Source organism: Ambystoma mexicanum, chromosome 6p (assembly GCF_040938575.1).
Source record: "Ambystoma mexicanum isolate Mex_15411 chromosome 6p, UKY_AmexF1_1, whole genome shotgun sequence".
Classification (NCBI taxonomy): Eukaryota; Metazoa; Chordata; class Amphibia; order Caudata; family Ambystomatidae; genus Ambystoma; species Ambystoma mexicanum.
In genome coordinates this window covers 1,145,775,804-1,145,802,220 of record NC_090935.1, presented here as the reverse complement: position 1 = coordinate 1,145,802,220, position 26,417 = coordinate 1,145,775,804, and the positions used below count along the sequence as shown (strand labels likewise).

The following is a 26,417-nucleotide window of genomic DNA, read 5'->3' as shown; positions in this document are numbered from 1 at the left end:
ATACTCGTCTGGTGTACATGTTAAATATATACAGTCACCAGTTTCTTCCAAGTCTACCCAGACCTCCTCATACCACTCCAGTTCCACGTCTCGGGGTTCTTTGATAGTGGTGTGCCATAGTTTATCTACTATGTACTTATCACGGCACATAGGCACTAACTGGTATCTGGGAGTGTTATCTGTTCCTGTCTGTACATGTACTTCTTGTGTCGCCTTAATTGTACCACCAGAGTTGCCCATTGTCACCATCATCATTGCACCGTTAGGGACTGCGTTAGCACAACATCGGAGGCCCACCTGGCACAGGCAGAACACCACGAGGAGGACCACCACAACTGGTATCAAGAACTTCATCGCCATCCCAAGCCATGAGGGAACCCAGGAGAAGATATTGTCGAACCATGAGCTATCTTTAGCCCCACCTTCCAGCTTCATCTTCTCTCCCAGGTTATGTACTGCTTCAATGACGTGGGACAGGGACCCATTTTCTGCGTCTTCAGAAGGTACGAACGTGCAGCACGCACTTCCTATTTTTCGGCAAACACCTCCATCGATCGCTGTTAGCAGGTCCAGAACATACCTGTTCTGCATGGTCATTAGTCGCAGAGCTCGTAGTTCCACCTTTATTATGTTGAACCCTTCTTCAGTGTCATTGGCCAGCTGAATCAGTTCCCACCGTGTGATCTGGAGCCATTTTGCATTTGCTCTTGCTTGGACACTCGAAACTAGTGAGGCAAAAAATGTTTCCACGGAGCTGAACAGGCGATACCTGTCTGGGATCTGTGCCAATAAATCGGACGATGCTTGTGATATGTAGTTCGATGCTCGCTTGTTCCGTGATAGCTCCTCTTCTTTCCCTCCGGAGGACAGGACATAGAGGTGCGCTTCTGCAGTGGGGGACGTCGCATCCTTGTTCACGTTTCCTTGCGTCCTTTTATTTTTGTCGACGTGACTTTCTGGAATCACCATTAGGGCCGAATGCAAAGTGGCCATTGAGCAGCTGCCACTCCATGCCTGGGGAAGGTGCAAGTAAGCCTGATTCCCGCATACCCAGTATGTGTCCATTAGTGCTGCTGTTCCTTTTTTCATGTCTGGGATGGTGAGAGTTTTGTTACAGTTTTTATTCGTTCCCATTGCCACTTTTCCTTCTCGCCTGAAACATAGTTCGTTTTGTATTTCACTTTGTAGCTTGAAGGGTTTCTCCATTGCTGTTACCCATGTTAGTTTAGAGATGTGTTCTTTCCATATTGGTAAGCACGTTTTTTCCATCCACCGCAGCTTGTCTGGTTGGACACCTCTCAGTGCTTCCGCTTTGCACAGTACTTCTTCATCTTTCCATTTGTTTTCGGAAAACAGTGTCCCTTGTATTGCAAAGAAAGGTTCTTTAAGACAGACCACTCCAGACGCTTTTGAATAGCACGTTTTGTTGTCCTGTATCATTTTGAAAGAGACATCGTGTGCTTGGAAGGTGTTCTTTATTCTGCACAGTGTGAGATGAAGGAGACATTGGGCATCCACAATGGGCAATTCTCTTGGCAACAACACTTTGGGTGTACCTGATGCATGGGGGATGAGGAACAGACATAGCAGCTTTCATTGGTTGTCTGTTTAGCTGTTGTACTCATATCTGCATACCATTTATTTGCTTGGTGGGGGTGTCGTGGGTCTTCCATCTTGTCTAATCCTAACCCATAATACTCATCATACCCCCTCCTGCTTGTCTCTCTTCTTCGCCTACTTCTCTCCCTCCTCCTATACCTTTTAGTTTCGATAGGTGAAAGAATAGGCCCCCCTTTCTCATTCCCACCCCCCTTTTCCAATTCCTCATATAGGAACTTGTGTTCTGTCATCGTAATTACTTTTCCATTTTCCTCAATAAACAACAAATCGCTGTTTTGTATCGGGGCGGGAAGGGTAGTGGGGCTGTTATATATTTCAGGTAGGGACATTGTGTCATTTTCCATATCTTTATCTCTTGATTGTGACGGGGCAGCAGTGGGTGGTGCAGTATAGTACCCCCATACAAGGTGTGATCCATCCCAGACCAAAAAATCACCTTCTTTAATATTCATACTTGTAATTGAATTCGTGCCAGGGGCAAGGGTGGTGTTACTCCCCCCTCCCCCCTCGTTCATCTCGATAGAGATGAACGCTATGACCCAATATGTCACCAGGCAAAATATTGAGATGAAGAACACAATAACACACATTGATAAACCACATTCGTATGAATATGTCAATCTATCTACTAACATTTCTCTAAATCTAACAAATCTATTAGTTGCAGGCTGCCCATTCGATGCCATAGTAAATCCTGTTTGAAACATAAAAGTGCATTAAGTACAAGCATGTAAACATTTCTAACGTTGTAACATTGTTTTCGACAAAGTGTGGGAGTGGGTGAGGGAGGGGGTGTGTCCACAGACAAGGTAACTTTACAATCATTACTATCTGTAAATTATTTCATATATAAAAAGGAAAGTCGAGATAAAAAACTTCTCCAAAACCGAAAAAAAAGAAAACCACAAAAACCTTCAAAAGTTGTAAAAAATTATATATATATATATATATACATATTTATTTCAGTACACTTGTCGTGCGCCAGTCGCGTTCAATGTTCATCACTTAATGCACACAAAATTCCCATCATTCATTCTGCACAACTTCATTGTCCGCAGTTGCCTGTGCCTCGTCCTGTACCTCACCTTCCACGGCGCTATAAGCTCTGCGTACGTCTGTCAAATGCACCCAGTATCGTAGGCCCTTCACCTTTACTGCTGTGGGTGTGCAAAACACTACCTCATACGGGCCATGGAAACGTGGCGCATTCCACCTTCGCACAAAACTTCTGACATATATAAGGTCACCAGGCATTAGTTGTAGTGGTTTTTCAGGCAGTGTCTCTGTTTCTGTTGTGTTCCCCTCCTCTCTTGTAGAGGGGGGGGCTAGTTGCTTCGCAATTACGCGCGCTGCCCGTGTCAGTTTTTTCAAGTACTCTGTGAACTCCTCTCCCAATATCGCTGCACTTCTGTGTGCATCAGAACGTTCACGGAGAGGCGAATGCGCTGTGTGCATTCTCCTTCCCGTGACGATCTCATGCGGGGACAAATGGTGGTCTTTACTTGGCTGATTTCGTAACTCAAACAGGGCCAAAGGCAGGCAGTACATCCAGGTCTTTTTAAGGGAAAAACACAGTTTTGACAATCTGCTTTTTAACAGACCGTTCATCTTTTCCACTACGCCATTACTTTGAGGATGATAAATCGAACATAATTTGTGCTTTATTCCCAATAGCGTAGTTACTTCCTTAAATAGTTCATTAACAAAATGCGTGCCGTTGTCTGAGCGAATAACTTCGCAAATCCCCCAGCGCGGGAATACTTCCCGCACTAGGAACTTCGCGGCGCCCTTCGCATCAGGGCGCTCACAGGGGCCTGCCTCCACCCACCTAGAAAATGGACATACAACCACAATCATGTAGCGGGCCCCGTTACATCTTTCTCCCATGTCTACATAATCAATGTGGAGCTCTCTGAATGGGCCATTTGGTTTTGGTATCGTTCCTCTTAGTGTGCGCAATGTCATACCTGAGTTGTAAATCTGACATGTTGTGCATTCTAAAGCCAGCCTTGTGAGGTGTTCATGGAGGCAAGGTGCAAACCAATCTTCTTGTATGTCCGCCATTATGTGTTGCTTTGCGTTGTGTGCGGGAAAGTGTAGTTGTTGAAATGCTATTTCCAACAATGTAACTGGCATTACCACTTTTCCTGAACTATTTTGTCGCCACAATAAATCAGTCGGCGATTTGCTGCATCCCCTCTTAGTCCACAGCAATTTTTCTTCTGCACTAGCTCCCTCTTGCAGCTCTATTATTTCCTGTGTGGGCATCATGTTGTATCCTGTGGGGACCTCTTGGCTTGCTGTGTGGTGCAACATGTACTCTCCTACTTCACCTTTCTGTAAATACGAAGCTTCTTTGGCAGCGGCGTCTGCTGCCGCGTTCCCCAAAGATATAAAATCTGTATTTGTGGTGTGGGCTTGGCATTTTACGATGGCCACTGCCGTGGGGTCTTGCAGGGCCTCAATCAGTTCTTTCAATAATTCTGCATGCTGAACCGGTGTTCCATCTGCTCGTCGAAACCCTCTCCGCCCCCACCGCGCCAACCCGCCGTGTACCGTTGTTGTCATGTATGCTGAGTCTGTATATATTGTCACTGCGCACCCCTTGGCGGCATGCAATGCTTCTATTAGCGCTATTAGTTCTGCTGCTTGGGCTGAATAGTGTGATGGGAGGCGGTGTTGCACTAGTGTCTCGTATTCATCTTCCTCCAATCGTACAACTGCCATACCCACATGTTTCTCTCCTGTCTCCATGTCTATTGATGCTGACCCGTCCACGAAATACACCTCTCCCTCGTTCAGGGCATTCTCAAAAATCACTTGATCCTGACCTTCGTTACCTGTGTACGTAGCGCAGTTGTGGTTCTGCATGTCCTCTACGGTGCACGCCTCTGTGATGAATGTGGCCGGGTTCACTGTTTTACATCTTACTATGTGGATGTTTGCGCTGGACAGTATTATTTCATATGCTGTGGCGCGCTGTGTCGTCAATGTGCTCTTTGATCGCTCTAATATTGCAAAGAGTGAGTGTTCCACAAACAGTGTAACAGGACAGCCCATCACTATCGTGGCACTTTTTTCAATAGCGAACGCGGCTGCAGCTAGGGATTGCTCGCACGCGAAATGACCTTGCATTACTGCGTCCAGGGTGCCACTATAGTAAGCCAGTGGTTTGTGCCCTAACGATGTCTTTTGTGTCAGTACTGCTGTCATCAGTGTTCCTTTGCAGTGTGAAAATAAGAAGAATTCGCGCCCATAATCTGGATTTGCCAGTACTGGAGCGCTTGATATCAGCTCTTTTAGTGAGTTAAATGCGGTGTTCATCTCTTCTGTCCATTCTATGTGTTTGTTTTCCTGCTGTGCTTCTTTTAGTGCCTGTAACAAGGGCCTTGTGTACACTGCATAATCCAATATCCATGCTCGGCAATAGTTGCACATACCCAGAAATTTCTGCATCTCTTTTACTGTTTTGGGCTCCCCAACTGTTCTAATCGCCTGTGCCCTGTCCGGTATGATCCTCTTGCCATCCTTTGATATCAGCTGTCCCAAGTATAGGACCTCTGTCAGACAGTATTGTAACTTCTCCTTGTCCACCTTGTACCCTTTATTGGCCAATAATGTCAGGAGTGTTATTGAGTCCTTTCTACACTCCTCCTCAGTTTGTGCACAAACCAATAAATCATCAACGTACTGAATCACTGTGCTTTCTACAGACAAATTCCCCAGATCTTCATGTAGTACCCTGTTGAATATGCTTGGGCTCTCGCAATATCCTTGTGGTAGTCTACAGTGTTCAAACCTCCTCCCCCCTAGTGTAAACGCTGTTAAGTACCTGCTCTCTTCTGCTAAGGGAATCGAGAAAAATGCATTTTTCAAGTCAATAACTGTGAAGTGGGATGCCGTTTTCGGAATATTGCACAGTATTGTTGCCGGGTTCGGCACTAAAGGGAACTCTTTCTTAATCACATCATTGAGTGGGCGTAAATCTTGTATCATCCTCCATGAACCTCCCTTCGCCTTCTTAATCGGGTAAATGCATGTGTTGCATGGGGAGTTTGAGGGCACTATTATTCCTTGTGCTAGTAGTGCATCTATTGTCTCTCTAATCCCTTCTTCTGCTTCGCGTGACAATGGATATTGTTTTACCCGGGGTAGGATTGCTCCCTGTTTAAGTTTTATTACCACAGGCTGAACCCCATGTAGTAACCCCACATCATGGGGGCCATTTGTCCATATGTTAGTGGGTACTAACCTCATGTCGTCATCAAAAAATGCATGTGGTGCTCCTACTACTGCCATTAATTCAACTTGAGTTTTCCTGGCTGTAACTACAATGTCGCACGGCATTGCTAGTTCCATCACTATTTCGCCATCTGTCTCAGTGTCAGAAAATAGCTCCTCGTCCGAGAGCTCCCTCAGTGGGATATTTGCATTTGTACACAGTACTGTTCGCCACTCACATCCTTCCATGTCAACGCCAATCACACATATTCTGTTTGCTGACACGTGTACTGCGTGTAAATCCAACGATAGCACTGACCCGGGAGCAGTGTCGGGGCTTGCTATGGGGCGGAATAGGAATTCGGCTGGAATCCTCCAATCCATCCTTTTTAGTTCTGGTACTATGAGAGCCAATGTTCTCATGCCCTCAACAAACATCTCCTCGTTTCTTGGTAACCCTCTGATCTCTTGCATGATTGTGTGGCCGTGTATTACTGCTAATATGCGGAGGGGACATATGCCTGGCGTCGAACATACGATACCGCTCCCTGTGAATGATATTGTCATATTTAGTTTGCTTAAGAGATCTCTCCCCAGCAAATTGATGGGAGAGTGTTCATAGTACAGTAAGGGTGCTTTCACTGTTTTACCCCCCACTGTCACATCCAATGCCTCCGTGTAAGGAACTTCAATTACAGCCCCAGAGAACCCCTGCGTCTCTAACGTTCTATTAGATAACGGGAACCGGCCCTCTCTAATGCATGATTTCTCCGCTCCCGAATCCACCATGAATATGAACTGCTTGTCTCCTATCTGCGCTCCTATCAATGGTTCCTCTGATGCATTGTGGGTCGTAGATAGTACTGGACACGCAAGTGCTCTCTGTGGGCTGTCCTATGCGGGGTGTCTCATTGCCCCCCCTTGATCAAAAATGTTCCCCGAAACTACTGACACCCCGCTGTAAGGTGCGGGGGCAGGCGCTCCATTAGCTACTGTGGCGAAAGTGTTACCTGGCGTGTATTGCATATTGTCATTATTCTGTGGGTGGTTTTGTGTTCTGTACTGATGTCCGTGTAGTTGTGCGTTACTTCTTTGTCCTACATTTTCTGGTTGCTGGTATTGTCCCATGGGGAGGCCGTAGGGGCTTCCTGGGTGGGGGTGACCGTACTGCTCTGTCTCCTGGAACCCGTTGTTTTGTCTGCTCCTGCACTCTCTTGAGTAGTGCCCCCATCTCCCACAATTCCAGCAGCTCCCCTGTGGACCTCTGGGACCCTGCCACCCATTTCCTCCCATTCCTCCATACCCTTGTCCTCCTCTTCGGCCCCTGTACCCACCTCTTCCCCCTCTTGGGGCCCACTCTTGCCACGTTGGACCTCCGTTCTGCTCCTGCTCAGTCCACTGTCGTTGTCCTTGTCTTGCCCAATTTGCTGCTATTCTTCCTTGTATTGCTATTTGCCCCTCCTCTCCTTCGTCTCCCTCCCTCATGAGTGGGAGCCCTGCTACCGCTGCTGCAACCTTCACTAGCTTTGATTGTACCAACTTTGCCTCGTCTGCCAACCTTTTCTGTGTTACTTCCCTCTCTCTCTCTTTGATCCTTTTGCAATGGTGCACTATTATACTTTGGATCTCTGGCCACCCCTTTGCCTCAACGCCCGCTATTTTATCGAGTGCCTTCTGCACCTCTTTTGGGAGCCCTCTCTTAATGATAAAATAAAACAGAGATGTGGATTGGTGCCAGGGCGTGCCCGTTTCCGCTCTCCACATCTCCTGCACCCGGAGAATGTAATCCATAGCATCCTCCCCGTCATTCATTGTACATTGCATTACTGACTGTAAATCAGGGGTATCTGGGAATGTCTCCCGCAGTGCGTCCCACACCCTTGCTCGTACTGTATTAAAGGAAGCTCCATCATGGCGGTCACAGTCTAACGTCACGGCCGGGAAACCAGCCTTAGCCCATACTCTGTCCGCTTGATCTCCTACTGCGGTTACTAGTAGGCTTTTCACATCGCCTACTGCCAACGGTATGCCGGCGGTATGTTTCTCAAATGCATATATCCACTTGCTCGCCCCGCCTGACAGCTGGGGCAATAATTTCATTAAATTAGCCTTATCCATCTGAGCCCATGGTATATAGTTTGGTCTCCCCCCCCCTCTGTGTATCAATGGAAGTTGTAACTTCCCTTTTGCAGTTGCACCCTCCCTTTCCTTAGTCGCTGCTGACTCCAATGACGCCATCTTCCCCACCCTATTTCTTAGTCGTCCTATCCATTCGTCGTCTATAGTCCCTAGCGAACATGCACCGTCCACCTCCTCGCTTTCCCCTCCCACTGCCATACTTAACCTATCACTCTCATCCAACCCTCCTCTGACATCACATAACAAGTCCTCCCTGATCCCTCTCTCTCTCGTGATACATCACCAATGCTCCCTTCTACTGCTCCTACCTCTATTATTCGTGTCGGTTCTTCCTCAATTCTGAACAGTATTTCCCCCTTTTTCCATCCTTCCTCAATTTCTCTACGTTCGCTCGACGCTCTAGACGTGCGTCCTGATTGTGTAGGGGCGCACGCCGTGCGCTCGCATATGTCCTTTATTCTTGAGAGTTCATCCCTTGCCACAGTAAGCCTCGACTCTAAGTCACTCGTTAGCTTCTCTATATCCACCCTCTGTGTGCTTCCCTGGGCGCGCTCTCTGGTGCTTTCGTATGGCGGGGGGGCTGTTGGTCTTTGTGGTGTACCAGTTGTGGGGGGAGGCACATAAGTAGGGTCGCTATATCCTGCTGCGGGGGCTGGTTTAGGTAATATCGGGTACAACCTAATCACCTCCGCAGGTTGTTCTGTACTTAGCTGTTCCTTTTCCTCTCTTGGAATCATCAGTGGATTATCTGTGGTGGAAGGTAGATCAATATTTGGTGCCGGAGCTTTGGGTGGGGGTACTTCCTCAAACAATCTCCAGAGGTCTAATATCTCCTTCCTATTTGCCATTGTTTCCCCTTATACTTGAGGCTAATGCATGCTCGTACCATATCAAGAATGCTTTTGTCAAAAGACCCTCCCTCGGGCCAAATCTGGGGCAGACCCTCCCCTTTCAATTCTGTTACCCATTGATCGTGATATTTATTTATTCGTTCAGCGTATCCCGGTAAGCTCTTACAAATATGTGACAAGGGAGTTTCTGCCCCCATACTCTAAATCACTAACACAGCCGTGTCCACCTTCTTTACTTTTAGTTAGGTGCAGATATGTGTATATATACCTTTATGGCACAGACAAGAGCGGACGTCTCAAAGATTATCACCCAATTTTATTCACTGCGCAAATCCTTTCTCACTCACCATAGCTCATCTCCTTCCCATTCCCATACACTCTCATGCGATTTCACTTGCAACTGACCAATTACTAGTTATGGTCAACACTCTCTGGCACCCCCTCGCGGTCAATCGTTCGTCTCCAATACTCACACGGTGCGCGCACCCTTTACAATGCTTTCCCACTCACACCTCGTCTTTTTTCCTCCCTTTCCTCCCTGGCCAGCTGTCCCTGTTTTTCTGCTAAGGTTACTGTGTTCACGTCTGTACGTGCCACTACTTGGTCCCCACTCCTCAAAATGTGCTCCCTATTTTATAGTTCTTCTGCAAGTATATTTATCTTATACCCTTTTCGCTTTCTCCCCCTGCCCCGTGGAATGGAAAAAAAGAAATAGAGAGAGTAGCAATCACTAAAAAATATTCCCGGTGTCTCCCTTTGCCAGACACCAATAACTTATTTCTTACTTCTTCATATATTCCCAGTACTAGTTTAGATAGCACTATGCGGCGCCGCCTTCCACCCCCTTTCGGAGCTAGGTTTCCGTCACTTCTACCACTTCACTTATTTCTTACTCCTAATGGCCATATGCAAAGAAAAGATAAAGAAAGTTTCAAGACCCGTCTTTAGTAGACCCCCGTTATTCTTCTCCTCTACCTGTCCCCGTTCTTCTGTTCACAATTTCCCCTCCCTTCCCCTTTACGATCGCTCGCACTCAGTACTCACGTGCCCGTCTTGAACCGATAGTCTCCGAAACTGGGTCCGTCCAGGCAGTGTCACCGGTAACTCAACGGTCAGCCCCTGGCTCCGGCGAGCGGCACTCAAAGGGGATTTTTTTCCAATCGGGATCCCGTACCCTTTCTCATTGAGTGCGCACTTCTTATTGTGCCGGTCGCCGTTGGCGGGCAGCCTCCCGGAGCCGGCTCACCGTGCGTATCCCTTCTCGACCGGAGATTCTCGTGCCACAAGGGGGTCGTTAAAAAGGAGTTAGGAAAAATAATTTGGAGATATCACGCTATCGGGGTCACCACTGAAAGGAAGCGCCCCCAATTTCAGCACGATCCTCCCCGCAATGAGAGACAATAAGGGACTCTCCCGTAATGGGAATAAGACCAAGACAGAGTGCGGGTGAGCGTAAGTGGGAGTTTATCCAAAGAATAGGGCATGCAAAGAACTCTGCAACCTCCGAGAGCGCTCTGTCTGACAATAGCAAAGACAGGCGTATTTCTAATACAAAAAACGTCATCAGAACCTACACACTATAGGGGGCACAAGTTAATTGGGATTGGGTGGCGTCGACTAACTATAGGTGTTGCTGCAGCGTGGTTGGTCTTGGCGTGAGGACGTCACTGGTCAGCCTCGTGGGTTGGGTTGGGCCTGGCAGGCCAGCTTGAGGTCATCCGAGCGGTGTTGGTATGCTGGGGCAGCCTGTGACAAAGATGAATACCTTTCCTGACTCGTTTGCCCTAGGCCATGCACACTGCAGTTATTCAAGAAACGACATCTAAGTTCATCAATAAATCGCTCAGCAGCTTATCTTATAAAATAAACGCAACACATGAGGAATGCACCTCGTGAGAGGTCCGGTGGTTGTCGGTTGGGATGAGATTTACCTGTGTCCTATTGACCGGTATTTTAGGTCGAGGGGCTGGGCTCTGGGGCCTGAGCCGAATGATACACGTCTGTCTGCCGCGTTAGAAGTTATTACATAAATGGGTCTCTGTGTCTTGTCCCAGTGATGGGGGTCGTCTTTGCACGGGGTCATGATTCTTGGGGTGGTCTAGGGGGGGGGGGTTGTGGAATTTACGAGAGGGTGCTGGTAGATCAGTGGATTCAAACGTGGGTTTATTACTGTGCTGTAAATAACACAGGTGGCGGGCTGTGGCCTTGGGTGCGGTACCGGGGCCTCTGACTCTCTGAAGCGGCTCCAGCTTGGTTGGGGGAGGTGAGGGAGCGCCTTAGCTTCTTTATCTGGCAGGCTTGGTAGGGTGGGAGGGAGAATGGCCTTGCATATATTCACAAAGGTTTTTTCCTCGTGCGTTGCTAACTTTTGAATGCAGAACTTTTATAATGTTCCGCCTTATTTTGATGTTATTTAAACACACATATATATATTTCAATTTCGTTACACATTTCTTTAATACAGTCGGTCCGAGTACCTTTTCATTACCTAACATTATATTTACTACATGGTGTGATTATTTTATGTACATTAGACGTTACACGAGGTAGTTCTAGGTTATGGCCTACAGAAATTGATGCTCGCTGCTTTAGGTGATTAAGAAAACATATATGAGTTCAGGTTTCTACATAAAATTGTAAGAACACTTATACAGATAAAGGCTATACATTTGGTCGACATCTTTCTCTGTGGTTATAGCAGCACTAGTCCAGACCTGGGGTGGTATCATGTAACGTTACATCTTTGTGGTTTATTCACAGTTTACAGGATCTGTTTAAACAGAGGTAGTTCGTTAGTACCAATACTTGAATTATTTTCTACTTTCTTCAGATAGTGATGCTTCAGCTTTTTTCCCGTCACCCCGGCCTCGCGGACCGGGTCGTGCGGAGTGCAATATTACATTGTGAATGATAAAATGTTACAGTGTTAGCATCTCGGGTTAGCTCATACCCGACTTTCTCATGGGAACGCGCTCGCAGCGGATCTACCAGGGCTACTGCGGCGGCAGAGATGCATGAAAGGCCCTCCAAAGGTGGGGGCCTCGTTACAGTGTGCTGAACTCACGCCATGTTTGCTAGACAAGATGGCTTCTAGGCCTAACTGATTTTTGGTATATGCAGGGAACGGATACGTGTGGGCAATGTCGTCGGCGGGTGAGCCCTCCTCCACCTGGGCCCGGGTGGCATGAGGGGACGCCCACCGAGTCATGGTCCTCACCTGGGGAGAAGGCTGCAGGTGAGGAGGGCCTCGCGGCCAGTCCTCCCCTACAACTATAACGCTTTAACTCTTCATGAAATTGGCTTTGTGTCCTTGCTCCTCTGACAGAAATCCTCGGTTTGCTTTTCTTGCTACTCTGCACTAGGCAGCAGATTTCTCCTTCTGGGGACTTGCAACACACCAGTAGCAACTTAAAAGTGAATGATTTTGGCAATTGTTGAGAACGTATTTTGTTTCTCCAGTTCCTGATCCTTGAAGGTTTGTCAGTCTGTTCTTGGTGCTGAAAGGCAATGTAGTTTGCATTAATCCTATACAAAATGACTTCCTCATTAAATCACATATCCTTGTGAATAATCAATCCTTTGGTCCTCTGGAAATTATTTTCACAAATTTTTGTAAAGAAATCGTATGCATCTCTTTCAAGTGTGTGGTTTTGAGGTTTTATGAGTGGAATTAAAGAGACAGATGTAAAATCAAAGACCAGTTTAACTATGGTATTTTGGAAGTGTATTGCAAGCAGTGTTGGTAATCTGTAGCTGTTGGCAAGTTCTAAAATAAGTGGGCTTGTCAAGCCCTGTATTGATTATTTGTGGCACGAGGCATCGTCCGCTTCAGGCTTTTGGCAATCCCATACAGACTGCGAATTGGCATTGTTCTTCATCACTTTTACCAAAGCATTGCAGAACCATATTGAAATGTTTTATTCTGAGTTGTTGAACTGTGAAATTGTAGTTAAAGTGTTCCTTTTCTTATTATAGAGATCCCGCTCTGGCCTGTTAAATTTGGTCTTCGTTCTTTGGCCTTAGGAGCCTGTAAGGAGAGCCGGAGGCCAAAGAACCTGATCTCCGGTTCCATGAACTCTACGGTAAGCTAGAAGTAGATTACATTTGAGAGGTACATTTGAGAGGTAGCCCAAAATGTCACCAGATAAAGTGACGTTATGCTAATTTGTTTGTTAATACAGAAACGTATTCCAAGCGTGTAAGGCATGGGAATTAAAGGTTGTTCATTATACTATGTTGTATTTTTTTTATGATCAAAGAAATGTACTCTAAAATCAGACGGTTTACAAGAACACAGACTCTAGAAATATAAATGTTCGTGAAATGTTGTTAAGTAGATGAATAAATAGTCCTTTGAAATGTATTCTGGTTTCCTAATGTTGTTGTCGGACTCTGGCCAGCATGGATTTGAGTAGTTCAGAGATCGATCAAGTTTCATTTCACTGGTTTCACTGGTGACTGGGGTAGCTTAGGTGGGGCGAATAGTGAATATACTCATTGATTCTTATTGTCATTTGAGTTCAGTAATGTTTGTGTTTGTTCACCATATACTTTACTATTGCGTTTACACGTTTCAACGTTCACAATTGATAACATGGCTGCATACATTGCTTCTGTATGTGTACTGGACGATACTACCAGAACAAATTACCTTTTTTCCTCATGCAAGCTTTGGATGTTTGGATTCTGGCTGTGCAAATACAACCCGTTCAGATTAAGAGTGCAATGATAGCTCTTTATCATTACAATGTGGCTAGGTTTCTTGCAGGAGAGTGTAACTGGCCAGAGTTGAGAGGACAATGGGACTTGCTTACATAGGTTAAACATTACAACAGTGTTCCTTTGCTACTCCGATTTCTACAATGTGAACCAAATGCACATGGCATGCAGTGTGTGTTTGTGTGTTGTGGATTACATGGTTACAGACGTTTGTAGGTCGTATGCAGTCAAAGAAAATGAGTGTCAGTATAGAGATTTAATTTTTCTAGGCAACATGCTTGCACCATCGTAGGAACTACAGAAACATAAAATTGACCTGCCAGCCTTCTCTTTTACTTACTTGAATACCTTAATTTGCAAGAGTGTAAGAAGAAATTAAAACATGCCATCATCAGAAATATCCTTAAAACACTATTCATAAATATTTTAATAGCCCAAACTGGCAGAAATAACGCTGACCTGCTATTTGTCACTTATTCCGTCCTTCGACACCTTCAGGATTTAGACGTTTGTCTGTAAAGCGGATATTCATCTGCAAGTGTTTTAATCAAAGGTGTGATGATGAGTAGACTAGAAGGTGACTAGATTCACCGTCTGGTGGGGGTTTCTGGTGTCCCTCAGGTCCTCTAATATACGGCACAGTCTCTAGGATATAGCGAGCTACCAGCAGGCCTGACCTGTCGGTAAATCGGGCCCCTACCGACCGATAAATCACCATTGCTAACGGTGCCAGTGCTTCAGTGCCCCTATTCCTGTGGAGTCTTTTTGGATTCCCTAGGAATGTGAACTTAATGCTCCGCTGCTGCCCGTAGTCGGGTGGCAGAAACGGTAAGCCAAGGTTGTCCCGGCAGCCCTACCGGCAACCTCATTATGAGGGCCATAGTGCCCCAGTCATCTTAGGTCTCCCAGTTCATTATAACCTCACCCCTTCAACAGTAGCAGCCTGGTTACTAGGGGTTGTCTAGGACTACCACTGCTCCTTGCTTGTCCAGTCTGCATCTGTAGGTTTGCACTGACATTTGGACTAGGGATCTGGCTCCTGCCTGCTACATCCTTGCTTATTGCTAATTTCGGCATTGCGTCCTCTCGCTGCTATAACTCTACCTTATTAGAGGCATGGCTCTTCCAGGACTTTTAAACTTAGCTTTTCCATGCATTCCTGTCTCTAGCTTGTACCATGCTTTGCTTTTAGGGAAACTGCAATTCCTTAATTTGCTCCAGCTGCGACTGTTCCCTGTGTTTTCAAGTTTAGTTACGGTCCAGTGGCCATTTCGCGTTCAGGCAGCAGTCACAGCATTACTTTTTCAGATCAGTTTTGCATTGGTCACTGCGGCTCTTCAGCTCTGGCGGCTCTCTCTCCCTAGCTGCAGTGCTTGATGGCAACTTCTTGAAAATAAATCCCTTTACTAAACGACATCTGTTTCTGTTGACTGACATCATTTTTCTATGGGCATGAAAATTAGCCAAATACGACTGTCAATCCAGATGATATCATGATGCCAGTTCCCTGAGCCTGTTTGGTTTTGCAGCTATTCGTGAATTCAATGTCTCCCCAGAATATATCCATTCCACAGTCCTGTTGATGCGTCCCACCTGTTGTCCGGGTAACCTAAAACTTGTGTTCATGATCCAAAACTCCATAGAGATTATTCTTCATACTCCTACGTCCCGTCCCCTTTCCTCCATACTTATGGGACATCTCTCCGTCCTGTGGGACGGGACCGGAGCACTTTGTAAAAAGCATAAAAAATGTTGCTAAAATGTTGTCCTTTCTCTCTTTCTTGCGCGGGGCCCGGCACGCGGCCGTAACCCCGCCCACCTTGGCACCTTGGCTCCGCCCCACGCATCACCCATCAGTCCTTTTCTCCACTCATTCATGACTGGACGCACTTGCATCCGCGGAAGTTTTTCTTCCTTATTTTCCTCTCTGGCTCTCACTAGCGATCGTGTACTAGTCTGTCTACGTCGTTCAAACTAGACTTTTCAGATTGTTCATCGTGTCACTGACATTTCGCGAGGGCGGTTCCCCATCCTCTTTGTCTAGAGTGTTTAGGTCCGGATCACCGCTGGGTCTCCTGTTTTTACTGTGATTCCCTTTTGGTCCGGGCACTTCAGCGTCGGTTGGAGCGGTGGAGCGGTGGGAGGAGCTGTTCCGACGGACTCCTCCTTCACATTTTCAAGCGTTCATCGACGAAAAGAAATGCCCGGTAAATTCTTTACTTTTCAGAGCACCGTGGCTGGGAGACACCTTCCCGGGTTCCTCCCGAGCCGCGAGGGCCGTTGATCGCTCTGTCACCGGGGATTCCCCTGAGCTGCCCAGTTTTCTCTGAGGGTCTTCGTAAGGGGCCTGTGGATACCGGACTACTTTCCGAGGCCCCTCCTGTGGGGGCTGCTTGTAGACCCAGTTCTACTGAGTCGTGGGGTACCGGAGCTTGCTCTGAGGCCTTTCTATCTGCTTCCCTCAAAAATAAGACCGGGGTTCGCCCTGAGGCCTCGGTGGGGCTTGGTGTTACCGAACGGATGTTTGAGGCCCGCGCTAGTAAGGCTGTTACCGGACCTGAGTCCGAGGTCCCTCGTACAGAGGCTAAGGTTACCAACATTTCTGAGAGGCCTGACAAGGCCTTATCAGTGAAGGTTGTTTCTCACCGTTCCCGCTCTTGTGACGACGCCAGATCTGTTGAGGGGGCAAAGAAGGAAAGTTCTTCTTTTACCGGCAGTGCCGAGGTCCTTCCTCGGAAAGCTAATTTGGCGATTGGTATGTCGTTGAAACATTCCAGGCCTCATAGTACCGGCTCTGCCGAGGTTCCTTATGTTAAGGCTAAAGTTAAGACCCCTGATCCATCGACGGGGACCCCTGCCTCACTTCCTTACGTGCCGCAGTTCCCCTCAGGTGATGATAAAATGGCAGCCGTTCCCGCCACAACCACAGTGGCCATTTTGGGCGCTAACCATACAACTACGCCATCGGCCGCAGGAGTAGGGCTTGGCTCTGTGGGTGAACATAGGGTTCCTTGTGCTCATCCTTATTGGCCAGTCTGATTGGAACGCTCGCATGCTCCTTCCGCACAATATTTTGTTGCCTGTGGGGTCGGCACGTTTGATTTTTGTGGAAACGTCGGATGACGGGCCGGTGTGGCACCCTTCCGCGTTACGTCCCTGGAATTTTCCTCCTCATGAGAGGCCCTCTCCGGTTCCAAAACAGTCCCCGGAGGACGCCTTTTTCGGCAAATTTCAGACGCTCATGCGCACCGACCTCCATGAGGGAATATTTCAAAGGGCTTTTTAGGGAGATATGTCCCCCCCGTGCCTCTGGCTCCACCTGTTCCTCCGGTGGTCCTGCCGCCGCCTCCCTTGCCTACGGTGCCTTCCCCGACTCTTCCGCCTTTGCCCCCATTGACCCCCGTGGACAAGGCAGTGCCCGACACGGCTCAGCAGGATCCTGACCTGTCGGATGACGCGCAGGGCGATCAGGACAACGAGGATCTGCCCCGCTCTATTAGGGCTTTCCATGACCGGGTACTGGACATGAGGTGCTTCTTGGATGTTCCGGTGACCGAGGCACCAGCTCCACAGGAGGGCGTGCTTTCTGGGGCGTTCACCCTGTCTCCTTTGGAGCGTACCGGCCTGTTCTTGCAGAAGGACGTCCTGGCCGAGGTCCGTAGGATTTGGGAAAAGCCACACTCTGGACTTTTCGTCAATAAGAAAATTGATGCGCGATACAGGCTGCATTCTTCGGAAGAGGTGGCTTTGTCGTCTTGTCCGCCCCCCTCGTCCAGGGTGGTGGCTGCGGCTACCTTACAGTCCAGGCCTGCAGCATCCTCTTCTACGACAGCTACTAAGGTTCTGGGAAAGGCGGACAAGCTTCTGGACTCCCTTGGGAGGAAGATTTTCGCTAACTCGGCATTGCAGCTCCGGCAGGCCAATGCCGAACTAGTGTTAGCGGGGGCTAATATGTGGATGTGGAAAGGTCTGTCAGAGTTTTTGGAGTTCATTACGGTCGAAAAGCTGGAGGATTTTAAGGCGGGATTATCCGACGCTAGGGTCTTTGCCCAGGATCTCCTGGAGGCTGCGGCTCACCACATAGACATCTCGGCTCGGGACCTTATACTGGGGGTTGATACCTCCCAGCAGGCGTGGCTCCATGGCACCACATTTCCAAAAAAGTACAGGACAAGGTGTTTTGACGGTAAGGAGCTGTTTCATTCTACAACTGATGTAGAGCTGACCAAGACGAAGGATAACACTCGGACAGCTAAGTCATTGTCGGTCCTGGTTAAAACTCCCTTTAAAACTCAGAGTCTGTTGTCGCAGAGTCGACCCTCCTCTGGTTTCAGGGGCTTCCTTGACCGGAAATCTCGTAGAGTGGATACCCCTTTGGGGAATAACCGCCGGAGGCAACAACGGACTCGGGTTTTTCTCCCGCTTCCTCCTCGGGTTCAGGTGGCAACACCACCAAAAATCCTACAAAATGAGGGTTCTATGCTCGCACGAGACCCCGGTGGGAGGACGCATTGCTTCTCATTGGGAGGCGTGGCAAACCATCACCGAAGACAGATGGGTCTTGTCAGTCGCTCGGGCGGGCTTCCGCTTGACCCTACCGCCCACCCCACTTTCCAACCCTTCTTTTCAGCTGTCGGGATCGCCCTCCTTGAACGCCGAGATGCAGAAGCTGTTGAACCTCAGAGCGGTATAACCCCGTTCCCCTCAGGGAGAGTGGGGAGGGCTTCTACTCCCGGCTGTTTATGGTGCCCAAACCCAACCAGGCTGGCCTGCGCACCATCATAGACCTTTCCCAGTTCAATCTTTTCCTACCCCAAGAGAAATTCAAGATGATCACACCCAGCCAGATACGGTCTTCCTTGCAGATGGGCGATTGGCTGAGCGTGGTGGATCTTCAGGATGCGTACATGCATATTCTGATTTGGAATCCACACAGGAGATATCTCCATTTCTCTTTGGGAGAGGAGCACTTCCAGTTTCGAGTGCTTCCTTTTGGCCTCAGCTCGGCACTGCGTGTCTTCACGAAGATGATGTCGGTGATTGCGGCCTATCTTCGTCTGCAAGGGTTATCCATGTGTATCCGTATTTGGACTGGCTCTTACGCAGCCCTTACCCTTTGAAAGCTGCGTGCAATCTTCAGTCTCTCATACAGCTCCTGTTCCATCTTGGGCTGTCGGTGAACTGGCGGAAATCTTCCATGACGGTCTCGCAGGACTTGATTTTCCTGGGTTTTTGCTGGAACACGATCGACTGCAGAATGTACCTGACCGGGGACAGAATGGCGGATCTGTTAGCCACGTGTCGGATGTTTGCGCATTCGGAGAGCATGTCGGCCTGGTGGTTCCATAGGCTTCTGGGCCTCATTGCCTCGTGCGTGTTGGCTCTTCCTCTTGCCCGTCTCAAGATGAGGCGAACTCAGATGGCTCTTCGGAGTTCTTGGCGTCAGGCTGTGGATCCGGACTCCAAATTGATAATGATTCCGGCTTCCATGTGAGTGGACCTGGAGTGGTGGTCGTCTCTCAGCAACCTGTTGGTGGGTGCGGGGTTTCAGGACCCAGCCCCTACGGTGACGGTCACAACAGACTCCTCCCTTCTAGGGTGGGGTGCGACGTTGGATCTTCTTCAGGTCTCGGATCTTTGGTCGCCTCAGGACAAGCTCCTCCACATAAATCATCTGGAGCTCCTGGCGATCTTCTTAGCGCTCAGGGCGTTCAGACCGATCATTGCCAACAAGGTGGTCCGCATACGCATGGACAATGTGGTGTCGATGTATTGCATCAACAAGCAAGGGGGAACCAAGTCTCCCCCTCTCGTGGACCTGTCCATCCAGATTTGGGAGTGGGCTGTTCTTCATGGTGTCTGGCTGCTTGCAGTGCACATCCCGGGCCAGCTGAACGTCATGGCAGATGACCTCAGCCGGCGGACGATGGTCAGCTACAAGTGGGAATTGGAGGCGACAGTCCTCTCATGGATTTTCCTGCGTTGGGGCACACCCGAAGTGGACCTCTTCCCTACGAAGGAAAACAAGAAATTTCTTTTGTATGCGTCCAGAAGCGGGCTGGGAGCCTCATCTCTGGGGGATGCTCTCGAGATTCCATGGCACAACATGAGGGTTTGTGCTTTCCCGCCACTGCCTCTAGTTCACTGGACAATTTACAAATTGAAGAACTCTGAACTGTTCTCTTCTACTCATAGCCCCGTGGTGGCCGGCCAGGTTTTGGTTCTCAGAACTTAAACACCTGTCGGTGTATCCGCCGATCAGGTTACCGGTGACCCCCAATCTTCTTCACCAGGGGGAACAGCAGCTGTGGCACCCCTCCCCACAATCGCTCAGCTTGGCGGCATGGTGCCCGAGTTCAAGTCTTTAGAACAATTTGTCTGAGGATAAACTGCGTATTATCCAGGCAGCTAGAAAACCTTCGACTAGGTCCCAGTACAGAAGCAAATGGCTCAGGTTCTGTCATTGGTGTTTAAGCAAGCAGTTAGACCCAAGAGGGGCTGCAATTGACACGGTACTGTCCTTTGTGTCCTTCTTAGCAGAATCGGGCGTCCATGTTCTGTCAAGCAGAACTTATCTTTCAGCGGTTTCCGCTTACCTTTCTACGGACGAATGCTCTTTCTCTCTGTGTAACCCAGTGGTTAAGAGGCATTTTGCAGGCTTGACGCGCATTTATCCTCCGATTCGTAGTCCACACCCGACGTGGGATCTAAATGTGTTCCTGACGGCGCTGTGCCATAAACCTTTGGAACTGATGGCCGCGGTGGACCTCAAGCACCTGTCATGGAAGGTGTCTTTTTTGGACGCCGTTACTTCCGCAAGTCGGGTGAGTGAGCTCCAGGCTTTGTCGGTGGAGCATCCTTTCTTGGTTTTTCACAGCGATAAGGTGGTCCTACGGACAAATCCTGCTTTCCTGCCGAAGGTGGTGTTGGAGTTCCATCTGAACCAGTCGATCTCCCTGCCGGTCTTCTTTCCGGATCCTGCTTCAGAGGCTGAAAGGGTTCTGCATTGTCTCGATGTTAGAAGGGCTCTTAAGTTCTATCTGGACAGAACATCTGAGCTTAGGAGTTCTTGTCAACTGTTTGTGACCTTCGGTAACCCGCAAGGTAAGCAGGTGTCTAAGGCGACCATTTCTGGGTGATCGCCGCCTGCATTACAGGGTCTTACACCGTCCAAGGGCTGAAGCCTCCTAAAGGTATTCGCGCACACCTGGTGCGGGGCAGGGCAGCCGCGGTTGCCTTTCAGAAATATGTCCCCTGGGAGACCATCGCGAAGGCGACTTCTTGGGCCTCCCCATCTGCTTTTTGTAAGCATTATTGTCTAGACATGAGCTCAGGATCTGATGCTCAGTTTGGTCAGGCTGTGCTGAAGAACCTTTTTCAGTAAGGGTTTTTTCCATCTACCCATAGTTCCTGTAAGGAGTGCTTGGGAATCTCCCATAAGTATGGAGGAAAGGGTACGGGACATAGGAGTATAACCAGGTTGCTCACCTTAGTGACCACCTTACTTCTAGTCCATACTCCCCTTTCCTCCATACGCCCTCCCGCCGTCCCCTCTAATAAGGTTCCTCTGTTATTGCTAAGAGGTCTTGGACCTGGCGATAGAAAAGGACTGAGGGGCGATGCGCGGGGTGGAGCCAAGGTGGGCGGGGTTACGGCCGCGTGCCGGGCCCCATGCAAGAAAGAGAGGAAGGCCAACATTTTGCAAAATTTTGGATGCTTTTTACAAAGTGCTCTGGTCCCGTCCCACAGGACGGAGAGATGTCCCATAAGTATGGCGGAAAGGGGACTATGGACTAGGAGTAAGGTGGTCACTACGGTGAGTAACCTGGTTAATTTTTTGGTGAACGTTATTGTAACGCTGTGAACTTTGTTTCCATTCCCCGTAGCTTGAATATTTCCTGGAACATGCCACTGCTTAAAAGGCCTATATTGTACCCAGATGTACCAAATAATTATCGCCCAATTGCCAACTGTCCTTTTATCATGAAAATCTTGGAGAAGGTTGTGGTTTCTCAACTTCAAAACTTGGTTGAGTACAATAACTGCTAGGGGACCTGCCAGTGTGGCTCTCGTCCTTTACACAACACAGAAGCTGCTCTTCTGAATGTCAGAGAGGGCCTTCTCTGTAATTTAGATAAGAATGCAGCCACGTTACTAATCTTGCTTGACTTGTCTTCGCCTTTTGACACTCTGGACCATCAGGTACTATTGAAGAGACTTTTGTCCATGGCCCGAGTGTCAGTTTCCCTTCTCTGCTGGTTTGTTTCTTTTATTGCTGACTGGCGGTTATTTTCTAACTATGGATGATGTTGCCATAGATTTTGTGGATACCAAATACAGTGTCCCACAAGGCTCGGCCCTCTCCCCACTGCTGTTTAAGATTTACGTCAAGACGCTTCATGATATACTTGCTCACATGGATGTTGGTTTTAACTGTTATGCTGATGACACCCAATTGGATTGTAAAGTCTGCAGTAATATTGCTGATGATAATAACGCACTGTCTAACAATCGTCCTCCGGTCAAGACATGGATGCACAACAACTGGCTTAGTCTCAATACTGCCATGGCTGAACTTCTCTTGGTTCATCCTCTCTCGGTCTTTATCTTCATTGCCTTCTTCCTTCCGCTTTGATTCTTGGATCTTCCTCATTCTCAGCAAGGTTAAGTCATTTGGCTTTTACTTTGATAACTTTTCACATTTTTCTCCTCAAATTAACCAGATCGTCAGCTCTACCTCTTACTATCTAAGATTATTTAGCCATGTACATCCTTTTTTGTTTCCCCTCAGGGATATTTGGCAATGATCACTCACGCCATTATCGGCTCAAAGCTAGATTACTGCAATTCACTTTATCCTTGTCTCCCTAAATCACTTTGTTATAAACTTCAAATTCTTCAAAATAACACTGCAGGTCGAGAGGCCTCGTATCAAAGTTGTACAGAACATTAGTCACGAGGGGTCACAGTCCACGCCCACCTTCAGAAGTGAAATGGGAAACCGACCTATCCATAGAAACCCAAGGGGAGGTATGGAAAGGAATATATAGAGCGGTATGGTCATCATCGGTCTCCATGCAATACAAAATGCACAACGTGCGATTACTAATGAGATGGCACTACACACCCCTTCGCCTATCCAAAATGTACCCCGGGACATCTCCCTACTGCTGGAGGGGTTGTGGAGAGCAATGCGACTACTGGCACCAATGGTGGGGTTGTGACAGAGTCCAGGTGTACTGGCGGGAAGTGCTGGGCTGGATTCGAGACATAGATGGGATCCCCAGAAACTCAACGCCCACACTAGTTTTGTTTGGAGTAGAGTCGGAAGATGACGAAACATATGAATCTCTAATGTACCTACCACGCAATCTTCTATTAGCAGCCCGAGTGTGCCTGACCATAAAATGGAAATCGATGGTCCTACCATCGAAGAGAGAATGGTTAATAAAGGCCCACGCAATATACGAAATGGAAAGCCTAACGGCAGCGATAAATGAATCTCGCAGAAATATCGAAATGATTTGGTTGCCCTTTCTAGAATACTACACAACATATTGGGAGCCCACAGACTAAGAACACTTGCTTACCATCTCAGCCAAGCAAAGGAATCAGGGCAACGCCCTATGCCGCTGGACGATTGCTTACCCCAAGCCCTATGAGGGCTTCTTCCTTTCTTGCAGTAGCAACTTGCAGAGCTCTTGCAATGCTATAATGCCCAAAGTGGTGTTGATTTTTTATTTAGAGTTGAGTACAAAGCGACCGTGTCGAGTGGAGGGAGGGAGGGGGGAGGTTGGGGAGGGGGAGGGAGGGGAATCAGAATCACAGGACTAAAGTTCATCATTGCTTTGCATTTCTCCCCTCTCTATGTTTCTTATATATACGTTGTATGAAAATAATACAGGGGTTTTTTGTTAAAGTAACCAATACTGCAATGGTCTTGATGTTGAAAATGCAAATAAAAACATGTTTAAAAAAAAAAAATAACACTGCAGGGATTGCATTGAAACAACCCCCCCCCCCACCCTTTCATGCCCACATTAGCACCAGCCCTGCGACATCTGTACTGGTTGCCGGTTCCAGCCAGGATATCCTTCAAAATCATTACCATGGGTCATAAATTCATGTATGGCAAGGCACCATGATAGCTAGTGAGCAGATTGATTTGTTATCTCGCTAACCCACCACGTTGCGCTTCTACATTTATGCTTCTTACTCCACCAAGGTCAAACTGAACTTGGCCGGTAAAAGAAGCTTTTCTGTTTGTGGTTCAAAGCTTTAGAACAAACTTCCAGTTTCCCTCTGAACCAGTGCACGTTTCGGAAAGCCCTAAAAACGTAACTTGTTTCCACAATGTTTGTCAGACTCATTTTGTAGTGATCTTCTTTTATCTTCTGTTCTTAGTAGAGCTCTTAACCCAGGGTTTGACCAATTTATAAATAATTAAATAACTGTTACCGCTGGTAGGGATTGTCCATGCGTCTGTGGGATCCCTCTTCTGGCATATGGAACCATCTGTATGGACTTCAGATCTCATTGGTATCCTGGCTGTTGTTGTCTGTCGACACTCCCTTCCAAAGCCTACTGTGAACTGGGGCTGTCCGATCCAGAAGAAGGTTGTCATGGGATCACAGGGATCCCTGCCGGCATGGGGACCCGACACATGCACCTTCTCTGAAGTGTTTATTTTTTTTTTTAGCCAAGGCCGGCAGATAGCTGGTCAGATAGCACAGCGAGTAGAGCGCTCTCTTTGAGATCCGTAACCACGCAGGTTCGAATCCCGGCAGTGCCAAACTCAGCCTTTCATCCTTTCGAGGGCGATAAATGAGCACCACACACCGTGGGTAATAATAAGCAGTGCTCAGATGCCTGTGGGTTTGTAGCGCTATTGCAATTTATTATTATTATTAAGGCCGGCTTCAGAGTATCGGGGAGCTGCAGCAATTGCCTCCCTGTTGCTGTGTAGAGGGGCTCAAGTAGGGGAATACCCTGGTCTTGGATAACTCTCCAGGATATGCATGTTGGTAAAAGCTGAGAATATGGCTTTGAGGAGGGTCTCGCTGTATGTCACCGTACCCAGAGCCAGTGGAAACCTGCAGTATGTCTGCCGGATCGTGGCAGGGAATGGATTTTCAGGGGGAATCGATAGCTTCAATCCATTAACCTCCTCCAGGTAGCTCATGCCCATGGTGAAATTGCTCTGATCAGTCAGCTTCTTGGGTTGCAGAGTGTCCATTATGCTTTATGACAAAGCGAGGCCTTCTGCTTTGTCACAGTGGACAGTATGGACTGGCAGTTGATCTTCTCTAAGGTCTGCAGGCCTGTGTTTTGCCAGATGGTAACTGGCCGAACACACAAAGCAGAGCACACACTTAACCTATTGTTTTACCTGAACTGTGAAAAGGCTTAGTCTCACAATTCAACCACTGATTAGATAAGACCACTGCCTGGCCACGCGGTAAACTTGCATAAACAGCCACTTCTCTGGAATCGGACCTCATCCAAGACAGTTAAACATCCAAACCTTTTATCATTGTGGTGAAGTTCCCATCAAGCGGTTGACGTTTATTGGCAGTGAGTGTCCTCCTTCCATGGCTGACTTCCTGCGATACCAACTCTGGTATGATGTATGAATCAAATATAAGGGGAATCCAGTGGGTGGAGGTTGGCTAAAATAAGTGGAATCCTGAGCCTGCAAGAATCCTGCGGGCTGTGAATGAGCCAAGGTGGAGCTGAAGCAAAGCATTCACTGCAAGAACTTGAGACATGTGACGCTGGCTCATGTCTGAGATGGAGACAGTGGCAAGTGCACACAGATGCACTAGCGTCCGGAGCATTGCCAAGATGTGGATCTGCCGGACCATGTCCATTTGGAGAGTCCGTAGTGAGACAAGGGCCCCCGTAAGATATCCTGGATGCAGAACCTATGCTGGGGGAGGGAAGTGTTTGCACGGGCGGTGAGAACGAGAATTGTACAGAAGACCACTGCAGTAAATGGTGCACATGTGGAGCTGATTTGCAGGGAGAAGCAGAATTGGTGAAAAGAAGCCGCGAGCTGAGCAGGTATGAGAGAGGCAGAGAGAGAGAGTCCTTTTCTATTTACCCAGGTCCTGCCTCCAGGTGATGACTTGCATTCAAAACAGAACCTGTCATATGCTGACAGGTAGTCCCTATAAGCACTCCAATAGGGTAAAAACCCCTAAAGCATTAAGTGTTGAAGTTGTCTAGGACTTCCAGTAGACTCTAAGAGCATATCAATAAATAAGTAACAATTTCAACTTCAATTGTTATTCTCAAAAAAAGGATGTTTTATAGTGGTTAATAAACCATCAACCAAAACATTTCGGTAAAGCAATTATAACAAATTGGTTTTTCAACAAAAATTTCACCAACACAGTTTCAAAAACATAAACAGTGATCTCATGAGATGCTTCATACATTTGTCAACATTAAAACATCAATTAATGTAAAGTAAAGTCCGTTGTTAGATCAGAATATAGACATACACTTCATATGGGATATTGTAACATTCATCGATGGCCTTGAATGTGGCAATTCACCAATGACTCATACATGTGTTGTTAATTACAGCTGATTACATATCCTATATTGATGTCACAATGTGATCCAAATCTGTGGGCAGTGTCCAGGATGTTATGTAAAAAAAGTGCCAACGCGTTTCGGAAAAAATCCTTCTTCAGGGCGATTACTGCTGTGCTAAACTTTCCATTGTAACTCTTGCTGTGTAACTGTAAAAAATACATAAGAATAAGAGTGGGTCAGACTATAATGTCACTACTCTCAGAAATGTAAAGAAAAGAAACATACCACTAACTGGGATATGTAAATTAGAAGAACGAACCTTCT

At 47.7% G+C, this 26,417-nt stretch overlaps 1 protein-coding gene across 3 annotated transcripts in view; it reads left to right on the top strand.

Moving 5' to 3' along the window:
* KANK1 (KN motif and ankyrin repeat domains 1) overlaps window positions 1–26,417 on the top strand; it is a 1,603,545-nt gene that overhangs the window by 461,887 nt on the left and 1,115,241 nt on the right. For 2 of the 3 annotated variants that reach the window (XM_069625752.1, XM_069625751.1), the window contains one exon: window positions 12,807–12,913. The exons of the other annotated variant lie outside the window; for it this stretch is intronic. The gene's annotated coding sequence lies outside the window, so the exon portion shown is untranslated. The remainder of the gene's footprint in view (window positions 1–12,806; window positions 12,914–26,417) is intronic. 3 annotated transcript variants of the gene reach the window in all.